This window comes from Ursus americanus, chromosome 7, assembly GCF_024610735.1.
Source record: "Ursus americanus isolate L20-20 chromosome 7, mUrsAme1.1.p, whole genome shotgun sequence".
In the NCBI taxonomy this organism is placed as follows: Eukaryota; Metazoa; Chordata; class Mammalia; order Carnivora; family Ursidae; genus Ursus; species Ursus americanus.
The window spans coordinates 43,159,281-43,171,892 of NC_142133.1; the positions used below are offsets into that span (position 1 = coordinate 43,159,281).

Genomic DNA, 12,612 nt, shown 5'->3' on the forward strand with positions numbered 1-12,612 from the left:
CTTCTGAAGTCCACTTGCCTTCTTTTCCCCTTTCCCCCATATTCAAAGCCAGCGATGTAGCAGCTTCCATTCTCTCTCTGATTCTGACTGTTGCTCCTGTCCTCACATCTCATAGCTTCCTCTTAGAAGGACCTTATGATTACATTGGGCCCACTGAAATACTCCAAAATAATCTCATCTCAAGATTCTTAACCAAATCACAGCCTTTTTAGATAACATAGTCACAGTTTCCAGGGATTAGGAGGACATGGACAACTTTGGGGGTTATTATTAGTCTATAGTAGGTATGGGTAAGGTTCTGGTTATAATCCATTCTTGAATAAAATTCCTCTCCATCTGTTACCTGTGAAACTAGAAAACAATATGTATATGCTCCCAAAATGCATTGGTGGCACAGGCATAAGAAAATGGGTACAGATATTCCCCTTGAAAAGAGAGAAAGTGGAAGGAAAAAAAGGATTATCAACCTCAAGCAATTTAGAAATCCAGCTGGGCAAATTCCCTTAGACTTCAAAGCTTGGGAACAACTGGCAGTGTTTCTACTGATTTGACATTCTTTTTTTTTTTTTTTTTTTAAGATTTTATTTATTTATTTGAGAGAGAGAGACAGAGATAGTGAGAGAGAGAGCACAAGCAGGAAAGAGGGAGAAGCAGTCTCCCTGCTCATCAGGGAGTCTGACGCAGGGCTCCATCCCAGGACCCCGGGATCATGACCTGAGCTGAGGGCAGACGCGTAACTGACTGAGCCACGCAGACTCATTCCAAAGAAATTTGTGGTTTTCCCCTGTATGTCTCTGGGATTCACTCTATTAGAGAAGAGGCTACTTTACAGAACATTCCCAGATAATCCCATCTCCGTTTTTGGCCTCTGCCGAAATAGTCAAAGCCATCCATGAAACACATGCCTAATCTCTTAAAAGAAGCACTCTGTATGACTGAATACTCTGAGCTTTCAGTCCTTCCAAGGCACAGCCAAAGGTTATCTAGACATACAATTGGCTTTCTCTCCAGAGCGTGCTTTCCTGAAAGTGAGTTTTCCAATTTTAGTGCCTTTGCAATTTACATAGGCTGAGAATTTTCCAAATCATCAAGTCCTGGTTTCTTTTAGCTTAACAGTTCTCCTCTCAATTTATTTCTTTCTTCTCACATTTTACTATAAGCAGGAAGAAGAAACCAGGGCACTCCTTTAACGCTGTGCTTAGAACACTCCTTGACTAAATATCCAAGTTCATCCTGTACAATTCTGATTTCTATATGGCTGTAAGACAATTATTCATCCAAACTTTCTGTCACTCTTTCTTCCATTTCCCAGTAACATGTTCTTCATTTTTTTCTCAGCCTTCCCTAGCATCTCCTTTAACACCTGTGTTTCTGCAGTCTTTTTATAAAGATTAGATATCCTCTCAGATGACAGAGGCTTTCTCTGCCACGCTCCTCACTTCATTCTGAGTCCTTGCAGGCAAGGCCTTTATTATCCCTGTGTTTACTAACAGTCAGCTCAAGGCAATCGTGAATTTTTCTATTAAAATTCTTTAAATTTTTCTAACATCTGTCTCTTACCAATTCCAAAGCCACTTCCACATTTTTAGGTGGTATAGCAGCATCCTACTCCCCAGAACTAAAATCTGTATGTTGGGGCGCCTGGGTGGCACAGCAGTTAAGCGCCTGCCTTCGGCTCAGGGCGTGATCCCGGCGTTACGGGATCGAGCCCCACATCAGGCTCCTCCGCTATGAGCCTGCTTCTTCCTCTCCCACTCCCCCTGCTTGTGTTCCCTCTCTCGCTGGCTGTCTCTATCTCTGTCAAATAGATAAATAAAATCTTTAAAAAAAAATAAAAATAAAATCTGTATGTTTCCAAAAGCCACTATCACAAATTACCATAACCGGAGTAGCTTTTAAACTATGCAGATTTATTATTCTATAGTTTCAGAGGTCAGAACTCCTAAAAATCAAGGTGTTGGTAGGGCTATGTTTCTTAAGGAGGACATTCCTTTCCTTTTTCAGCATCTGGTGTGCACCTGCATTTCTTGGTTGTGGTGCTTTCATCCTTGTTTAAAGCCGGCAGCATCCCGCCTTCACATGTCTCTCTCTCTGACTTCAGTTTCCACCATCACACCTCCTCCTCTTACTCAAACTCTCCGGCTTCTCTCTTGTGAGGACCCTTGTGATGACATTGGAGCCACCCAGATGTTCTAAGATAATCTCTCTGTCTTGAGATCTTTAATCACATCTGCGAAGTCCCTTTGTTTCTGAAGATAACACAGTCATAAGTTTTCGGGTGTAGGAAGTAAATATCTTTGTGTGTAATCGTTGAAACATTTCATTAGGTTTATGCACATTTTTCAGTTGATCATGATTCGTGTTAGCCCTATGAAAATTTCTTCCAAAAACACTTATTACTGATAGGCTCTTAGATATGGGAGTATGTTGACTACTCAGATTATGGTCTGTAGACCAAGGCCTCTGCATGAATTGTTTGTTATTGGTCTGTAGTAAGCACAGGAATTGAGAGTAAGTGCTTTTAAATTTTTATGACCATTTTACAGAATAATTTTATGTCTGTTGAATAATTTTAGACTTGTGTTTTTTATCTTTTTAAATTTTTGAATCATTCATTTTGTTGTATTTTACAGTGCTTTGGTTTATGACGTATTGGAATAACAAAAATATGGCTTTTCATCTTAGCTTGAGAAAGACTGGCTTAGGAGATATTTTGGAGTCAGGTCAATCTGGTCTGAAATGTAGTTCCTTCAGCCTAGTTAAAAGCAGATTGCCTTTTTCTAGCCTCAGAATTTTACCTTCAGATTACATATCAATATATTTAATCCTTATCTTACAGATTAAATGAAACACAATAATTAAAACACAAAAACTGGTATAAAGTAAATGTTGATTAAATATAGCTTCCATTTTTCTGTTTTTGATGACTTTATATTCAGGCTTGTGTTAGCCATTATCCAACACTGTATAAGTCAAGGAGAAGGATATAAATGAATCTGGCATGGGAAAACAAAATATGACGCATAAACTGTCTTTTATTTTTTAAAATTTTCATGTATTTATATTTTGCCCTTATGTTTGTCTTATGTAAAGAATAGCATATCTAAGATGACAATTAAAAATTATTCTTTTCCATATCTTTCAGTTCAATTACCTAAATTCTATCAGATAAAGGCAATGCATTAAAAACTTTTATGAAAAGTTGGGGCAGTTAAATGTCTAATTCATATTTATTAATTTAATACAGTAGAATATGTAAAACTCTTCTTGAATTTCATACTGTGACTTAACACTGTGACGAGTCTTAGCATCCCTTTAATATCTTCTGGTATCTATATGGCTTATCTTTCTTTTCAGTGTTCCTACTCTGACTTAGAGAGATGCTTTCAAAAATGTGACTTTTCAGACAAGCTTCTCTATTATTTCCTAATATTATGGCTCTGCTATCAAGACTAAGCATTCCCTCCCCTAGAATAAAGCCTTAATGACTGGACTGATGTGATTGTTGACCTTTGAAGGGCATATGAATCAGAAAGGAGAGATAAGAAAATACTGAATATAAACTCCATGTTCAGCATTTTTTTAAAAAGATGGAACTGAGAAAGAAAACTAAATCAAGGCCTATTTGTGTCACATACACACACACACACACGCACACACACACCCCATTATGAATACCACTCATAGTGGTATTGAGTGATGCAATATGCCTGTAACCATCCTAGTTTTTCTGATAAGGATAGATAAGTAATAAAACAACTACCAGAAATTAAGGGTTCTCAGTAAAATTCATTTGCTGTCATAAGAAAAGTGACATTAGGAATTTACTGTTGATAAGTATTTAAAATATCTCACAAAACGATCTCATTTCTATCATAATGTATATGAGGTTGCATATTTATCTTACAATGTCGAAATGACAAGATCCTTTTAGAATTTTTACATTATGGAAATCATGAATTTTCAAAGGTGAAAGGATTTATCTTAGAAAGTTTAGTCCTTGAACAAGATGCCCCAATTTTTTATAAATTCCAAAAAGTAAAAATTTTTAATAGGCTGCATCCTGTGATATTAAGTTTTATTAGAAAATTAAAATGACTAGGCAATTTTATTAGAAAACTAAAACATAATATACTCGAAATTAAGAAACACTCTTAGATAACTCTTAGAACCAAAAGGAAATGTGAAGTATGCATGAGCTAATAAAAAAGATGGTGTCTTCTTAACAAAATATACACACCCAATAAAAGCTATGCTCAGTACAAAATTTTTGCTTAAATGCCTTTTTTATTAACAAAAAATAAAAAAGAAAAATAAAGTAAGCGTTCATCCCAAGAAATTAGAAAAAGAACATCAAAAGAAACTAAAACAGAATTTAATTAACAATGGAGACTGGAATCAGTAAAATAGAATACAAAAGTTAGAGTGATTAAATAAATTCCAAATTTGATTCTTCTCTGAAATGGCCAATAAAAATCCCTCAACACACAAATTATGGAAAATATATAAAGAAAAAATATATAGTATTATGAATGAGAAAGCACAAATAATTCCAGGAACAGAGAGGTTAAAAGAAGCATAGTAGACTATTACATGCAACTCCACTCTGATGAAACATGCAAATCTACAGGAAGGGAATAAGTTCCTAGAAAAATTTAAATTACCACAGTATATCCAGAAGGAAATGGAAAACTGGAATAAGCCACATAAATATTAGAAGGCTGTTTAAAGATCTGTTATCAAAAAGCACCAGAACAAATGGATGCATAGCTAAATATTATTAGATATTTAAAGAACTGATAATCACAGAGTTATTTAAACTACCATTTCAACTACAGAAAAAAATAACTCCTCAATCATTTTTTGAAGAATCATAATTTTATTATTAAAAGTTCGATATTTTAAAATAACATTTTTTTTTACAAAAAGACAATGATGGTTCTATATCATTTCTGAGTTTAAATGCAACAAAAACACCAAAAACAAAAAAAAATCATAAAATATAGTATTGCAGCGGTATATTCAGTATACCATGAAGCAGTATATTCAAAGATCAGTATATATATAACAAAATAGGAAACACTTAAGAAATATAATGATAGTCTATTATGAGGAAATAAATAAAAGTATTTCAGTAGCTCAATTGATTATACCATTAGATGCTAAAAAGACATTTGATAGAGTTTTGCACTTATTTCTACTAAAAAGTCTAAATAGGAATGGAATCAAACTTTTAAAATAAAGGAATGCATCATGTAAACACAGGAATGGGACAGAGAAAAACACTTTTTATGATATTATAATTAAAATTAATATGAGAATGGGGTTAGGTGGCTAGATAGAAGATAAATATAAAAAAATAAAGTTCCCATTTGTTTTAAGCAGTTAGAAATCAAAACAGGAAAATATTCTCTTTAACTGAAAAATATATAAGAAAAATTATTTTTCCTATATAAAATGCATATTAATTTTATAGTTATTTAATGTGAAAATTTATAATTACTTTTACATCATTGAAGTAGAGGATATATATGCACAAGCTTTGAAGTCACGGAGGCTTGATTATAAATACAGTATTCCCAGTGATAACTTGAATATGTTACTTAATGTGTCATGAAATGTAAATTATAGATAATAATGATTTGTACCCCATAGGATTATTGAAGGGATACATGAGATGGTTCATTAAAGTGATTGATGAAATGTCTGATGTTATTCTGATACAGGTTTGCTCTTAATGCTGTGCTCTTCACTACCTGGTAGTAATGGCTTTCCAGTTATTAGAGAATGGGTGCCATGTGTAAAATAAGATTCATTATATATTTTCTTTAGAAAAATATTTAATGCAGGTTTAGAAAAGAATAAATTATGTGTTACATTTAATCAAAGATTGCTAAAACAGGAACCTCTAAAGTTATTGGGAATTCAACTTCAGCAAGCTAATGAAACTCAGCCCATCACAATAGGATAGAATGGAATTTGCTGGAATTTAGTTCCTTATTTCCTTTTAGAAAGATAAATCTGCAACTTAAATAACAATAAGTGTCTGAAAAAAAGAATACCACTGATGTTTAATGAGCTGTTCTAAATAGGTGTAATGGGGAAAGACCTTACTAATAAGAGGACCTTTAATCATTTCCAGTATTATTTTGAATAATGTCTATGGGCCTCTTTTAGGTTAGGCTTTAGTGACTTCTACAGTTAGGTCCTTTAAAATTGTACTCAAAAATTAATTATTTCAAAAGCTAAATAATTAGAACTTCATACACTTAAAATATTGTTAAAAATTTAAATTTAATTTTATACTTTAAAAAAATACTTGATTTTCTCCTTCTTTTGATATTAAGACCTCTTAAAGGAGTCATCTGTGTGACTCACAACTGTAGTTAATTTCCTTGGTGCATTTAAAATTAGGAAATCATGAGGTTTAAATTTAAAATCAGGTGATTTAAACTGAAAATTATTCTAGAAATAAACCGATACTCGGAAATGAAGTAACTTCTAAGGCTTAAGCCAGTGTGTGCCTGTTTATGCTATCCCATGCTCTGTCTTACAGTTTACAAGATAGAGTATTTTCTGTATGAATTCACCAAAAGAATGGACGTATAAAATGAGATCTCATGGTACCCATCTGTCTAGAAAGTATCATTATTGAGAACTACCTTAATTAATGCTTCATTCATGAGATTCAAAGATTAACATAGTTGGGTGGTTTCCATGGTGACACTACAATGTTAAATAAATTGTGTACCTTTGTCAAAGGGTTGAAATTGTATAAAAAGTAAAGGATGTGCTAAAAGCAAATGATGTCAACTCCGTTAAGCTGGTTTATTTCTTTGATGAATGTTATATATAGCTTGGTTACTCTGTCTCCAAGTATTTTTCCTATTTTTATTGTTTAATATTTTCATACCAATCCCATTTTAATTTTTGAATGCTGTTTTCCTTGTCTGAAAACATGTTTTTGTTTATCTGTCTATAATAGAAGTTTCTGTGAATGAATGAACTACATAAAATGCCATAACTTTTTATTTAAAAATCTCTTTATTTTATACTAAAAATAGGATTTGAAAAGAAATAATATGGTTATGATTTAGAAGGTTACTTATCACACATATAAATACTTAATTGAAAGACTATAAATTATTTTTGTTGTTTTGCAAATATTGTTTCATCCCCTAATATTACCATTTTTTAAATTGCTGCATTTTTGTTTTGTTTTGTTCTGTTTGTTTGTTTTAGATACATATACCTAAAGTAGTTATTTTATGGGAAATAATTCTTTGAGTTGAGCTTTTATGGTAGATTGCTTGGTAGTTATTGTGTTTGCCACTTCTAAAATAGGAGTTTAATCGACTAGTATATTGTCTGGGATTAGATTAATTTCTGTTTTGGGATTATGTTCAAAATTTTGATGTCTGCTACCAGATGGGAATGATGCTCTTTTTGTTTTATGGCCAGCTGTGTTGGCCATGTTTTGAAACTTGAGTAATGTATGGAGCCCTTTCAAACAAAAAACAAAAAAAAGACAAAATTTTCCCAAATCGTAGAATGGCCTTAAAGTAGTAAAATGTAAAATTATGTATGCACATATGTTTATTCATAAAGAAAATTACAAAATAAGTGCCAAACCACAAAAACAAAAATTGAAATTAGCATTAATTTGATGGGTGATGTTACATTGTTGCATATGATGTAAATGATTATGTGACTACTCTAGCTCTGGGTCTTTTGTATTTGGTAGACACTCACTACCATGTACCATGTGATGTGTCAATTCTACCCCTACCTTTAGAATCAACTACTGCAAATCAAAATTATTCTGTGCACCTTGGAATCATTTCACCTCTGTTTAGCATAAACATAGTCACAGTTAACACACAACATCTGCCTCTATTTCCTTCTCATTAGCCTAGGACAACAGAAGTTAAGTAATATGATAGTATATGGTTTTAGAATACAAGCAAACTATATACTAACAATGATGCAACTAACTTCTCTTCTATCAAAATATTTCCTTTCAATAATTTCTGACTTGAACACAGTTATTATTTTATGAATGCTAGTAAGAGAAATTTTATTTAATAGAGGATAAAAGAGAAGTCCTAAGGTGTGATGACATGAGTGCTCTACATGCTACCCTCAGGTTATTAATTTCTTACTCTCCATGAGAAAGGGGGTTTTGGAGATTTTCCCTCACACTTTATTAAACTCACCAATCCTGATTTCTTGGGCCCTGCTCATAGGAATGGTTCAAGCTGCTGAATTAAATTTTCTAAATTACTTTTATTAGAGTTTTGTCATTGCTTTGGACAGTTTTTACTGCTCTTGTTTTAGTTGGAGCTCTTCTCCATTAGCACAGAACTAACCATAGATAATCTAGAGCCTCTAAGGAGAAAAGGGAGGGAAATCCTAATGTTTCTTGAGTAGTTACTATGTATCTGATACTATCTTAGCTATTTCCAGAAGTTTTCATTACTCCTTGGGTCAGCTTGTTGGAATCAATATTATTTCCCCCATTTTATAGATGAAAAAGAGAGAGACTTAGACCACATAATAAAAGGCCTAAGGTGAATTAGACTGAATATATCTGCTGCTCCCAAGGTAATCATAAGCTGAAAATACTGAATTGGCAAGTTGCTAGTACATCAACCACAGAGAACTAACAGAGTAAAATGGGAAGAGAGTAAAGGATTAAAATGAAGGTGGGGAAGGAATGAACTCCCAGCTACTCCCAACATTAAAACAGAGGAACGGGGTAGAAAAAGAGAGGTAAACCATAAAACAAATTCTTTATTTTTTTTTAAGATTTTGTTTATTTATTTATTTGAGAGAGAGAGAGAGAGAGCAAGAGAGAGAGCATGAGAGGGGGGAGGGTCAGAGGGAGGAGTAGACTCCCCGCTGAGCAGGGAGCCTGATATGGGACTCAGTCTCAGTACTCCAGGATCATGACTTGAGCTGAAGGCAGTTGCTTAACCAACTCAGCCATCCAGGTGCCCATAAAAGACTTTTAACTATTAAGTACAACCTGAGGGTTGCTGGAGGGGAGATAGGTGGGGGGATGAGTTAAATGGCTAAATGGGTCGTGGGGATTAAGAAGGGTACTTGTGATGAGCATTGGGTGTTATATGTAAGTGATCAATCATTACACCGTATGTTAACTAACTGGAATTTAAGTAAAATCTTGAAATAAACAAATGAACAAAAAAGAGGAAAAGAAGCAAGGCAAAGAGAACTGAATATATTCGCACTGTCAGGACTTAGTTTCTTTTCTTGTTTGCATCACCTAATTCTTGCCCACACCAGATATTTGCTGAAATGCAAACACGAGGTAAACAAATTCCTTAACATTCAAATGAGTAAGTTAAACTAAAAACCTGTTTTCCTTATTAAGTGGTTAATGCATGTGAATTCTCAAACTTAGCAGTAACTTTTCTTTTATTCTGTTTGGCAGTAAACTCAAACCTTAGAATATTTTTCCTCTTGCACTTTCCATTTCAGTGAACAGCAACTATTTTAAATGGGAAAATGTTATTTAAAACTAAATTTAAAAATTAATGTCAGAAAAAAATAATGTTTTTTTATGAGCTAGATACTAGACAATTAACAAAATCTTATGCATACTAATTCAAAAATTTCAAGCAAGAAATTGTAGGAAGTTAGCTAACAAAATTTCTCGTAACTACCTTGGACAATATAGAATACTTATCTGAGCTGGTGACCAAAAAATCCACTCCAACAAGCATGAGAATGCCTACAAAGTGACAGAAGTACATTTACTCAGGAAGCCCTGAACTAGCAAACTAATTAAAGCTTGTCAGAGATCTGAGATTAAGGGTTGGAGCATGGCAACACACCTGCTTTTCTGTTTCTTGTCATCCTTTTAAAAGTACAAAAGATATGCTTTGATTTCACATAATTAAGAAGGATGGAAGGCCAGGAAAAGTCATAGGAAATCTAACCAGCTATTTTTCTTTCATTTTGACATAACTCTGAGTCTTTCTGTAACTCGGCTGTCCTGGCTGCATGGCTATGCCCTCTCAGTCTGTGCTTTATCTTGTTTTCCTACCTCAGCTTTTAACGTTCGTGTTTTTCAGGGCTTAGACTTAGGACTCCTCTTTTCTTTTTTTCTGCATTTTTCATCCAGTTGATTCTACCCATCCTTATGACCTTAAATATTGTCAATATACTGACAACACTCAAATTTGTATCTTCACCCTACATCTCTTCACTGAGCCCTCATCTCACACCTAAGAATTCTCCTTGGTTTCTCTTTTCTCTGATATCCTCTCCTCTCTCCATCTCTGCTGCTGAAGTCCTGGTTCTAAACCTTTCTAAGTCCTTTCACACCAATAACCAACATGGGCACTTACTAAATAATCCACCAATCCCACTTTTGCTCACTTCCTATACATTCTCTAAATAGCAATCAGAATGATCATTGGAAACAATGTATAATTTTATCATATCATTTTCCTGTTTAAGACTGTGCAATTTGGAAGCTTGCTGTTGCCAAGCAGAGGAAATCTTCCTTCTTGCTGGACCATGCAAGCTATGATGAGTGGTACAGGACTCCTACAGAACATGGCAGGATCCTAAACTCACCTCATAGGTACACTTAGGCAACACCTGCATCAGTGTAAATAACCCAGAAAGTGACTGGCAGAACAGACTTTCCACAGCTAAACACAGAGAAGAAGCCGCATCAGAGAGGGTAGGAAGGACAAAGACCATCCAGAACCAAGCTGACCCATGAAACTGTCCACAGGAGGGAGGGCCGGTGCAAGCACAGAGAAGGGAGAGGAGCAGACACTATACCAAGCACCCCAGGCATGGGGGACCCACACTGGGAAGGCAAATCCCCGTAACATTTGGCTTTGAAAGCCAGAGGGGCTTAGCATTCATTGGCCTTAACACGTGGAACTTTTAAAATCAGGGGCTTGGCTCTGGGAAAGCCAGAGGACATTAGGAAACTAAGTGCCTGCCTTTAAAGAGACAGCTTAACAAAGAGTGCTGCTGAGACACGGAATAAAGCAACAGTTTGAAAAATGCCTGGGTTATATGGAAAGAAGATTTATTGACTAATCTCAGAACATGTGCTGGAAAAGTAGGGATCTTTAGGAGTCTTCTCCAAGAACAAAAGAGCTGGCAGTTAACATTTCCCTCCCTCATCCCCCAGCCTAGATACAGAACCAGCTGCAGGAATCACTGCAGCACAAACACTCTCCACGTAGCTTGCTAACAGTGTGCCCTGCCCCTGCACTCTCCTGTGAACCCACCCTGCCCCTCCAACCCAGCCTCCACACGAGTTCTCCAAAGCAGAGCCATAACCTTGGCATTGTGCAAGAAGCCCTGACAGATGCCAGCACTACCCCAAAGTGACTCCTACCATCACATACACATCAGTTTGACTGCAGCCCCAGCAGTGTGTTGAGGGCAGACATCTGGTCTGACTACAGGCCCTGCCCACCAACAAACACTTCCCAGGGGACAACATAGGGAGAGCACTGCACAGTTCAGTGCAGCTCTAGCACCTGCATGGTCTGACCTAACTCAAGCCCAAGGTAGCCCCAGACTGGCTTACTAACAGCACAGGGGCCATACCCTGCCCACAACAGGCAAAGAAAGCCACTGCAGACAACTAGACAGAAGGCAAATGTGGCTGAATCACAACAGCATGTGGCACATGCAACAGACATAGGAGACATCCCTGAAACACCAGGTTCTGGTGAACTGGGGACATTGCACTACAGGACACTACAGGACCTCTTCTTCATAAGGCCACTACTTTCAAGAGCAGGACAGTAGCTGACTTTCCTAACACACAGAAACAGACACAGAGTTACACAAAATGAGGAGACAGAGGGCTATATCCCAAATGAAAGAACAAAACAAAATCACAGCAAGAGAACTAAGCAAAATGGACATAAGTAATATGATTGTAGAGAATTCAAAGTAATGATCATAAAAATACTCATTGGACTTGAAGAAAGAGTGGAGGTTCTCAGTGAGACCTTCAACGAAGAGAGAACATAAAAAGAACCAATCAGAGATGAAGAACTCAATAACTGAAATTAAAAATATACTAAAGGGAGGAGCGCCTGGGTGGCTCAGTTGTTAAGCATCTGCCTTTGACTCAGGGCGTGATCCTGACATTCTGGGATCAAGCCCCACACCAGGCTCCTCCGTTGGGAGCCTGCTTCTTCCTCTCCCACTCCCCCTGCTTGTGTTCCCTCTCTCCACTGGCTCTCTTTCTCTCTCTGTCAAATAAATAAATAAATAAATAAATAAATAAATAAATAAATAAATCTTTAAAAAAATATACTAAAGGGAATAAGCAGTAGACTAGAAGAAGCAGAAGAACAAATAAGCAACCTGGCAGACAGAATAATGGAAAGCAATCAAGCTGAACAGGAGAAAGAAAAAAAAAGTTTAATAAAAAATGAAAATAGATAAAGGGAACTTGGTGACAATATCAAATGAACAACATTCACCTTATAGGGATCCCAGATGGACAGGAGAGAGAAAGGGGGCAGAAAATTTATTTGCCAGTAAGTGATAGGTAAAAACTTCCCTAATCTAGAGAAGTAAACAGAAACCCAGATCCAGGAG

At 35.7% G+C, this 12,612-nt stretch overlaps 1 protein-coding gene across 1 annotated transcript in view; it reads left to right on the top strand.

The window, feature by feature from the left end:
• The window catches only part of CTNNA2 (catenin alpha 2), a 1,091,309-nt gene that overhangs the window by 137,181 nt on the left and 941,516 nt on the right, over positions 1-12,612 (top strand). The gene's annotated exons all lie outside the window — the stretch shown is intronic.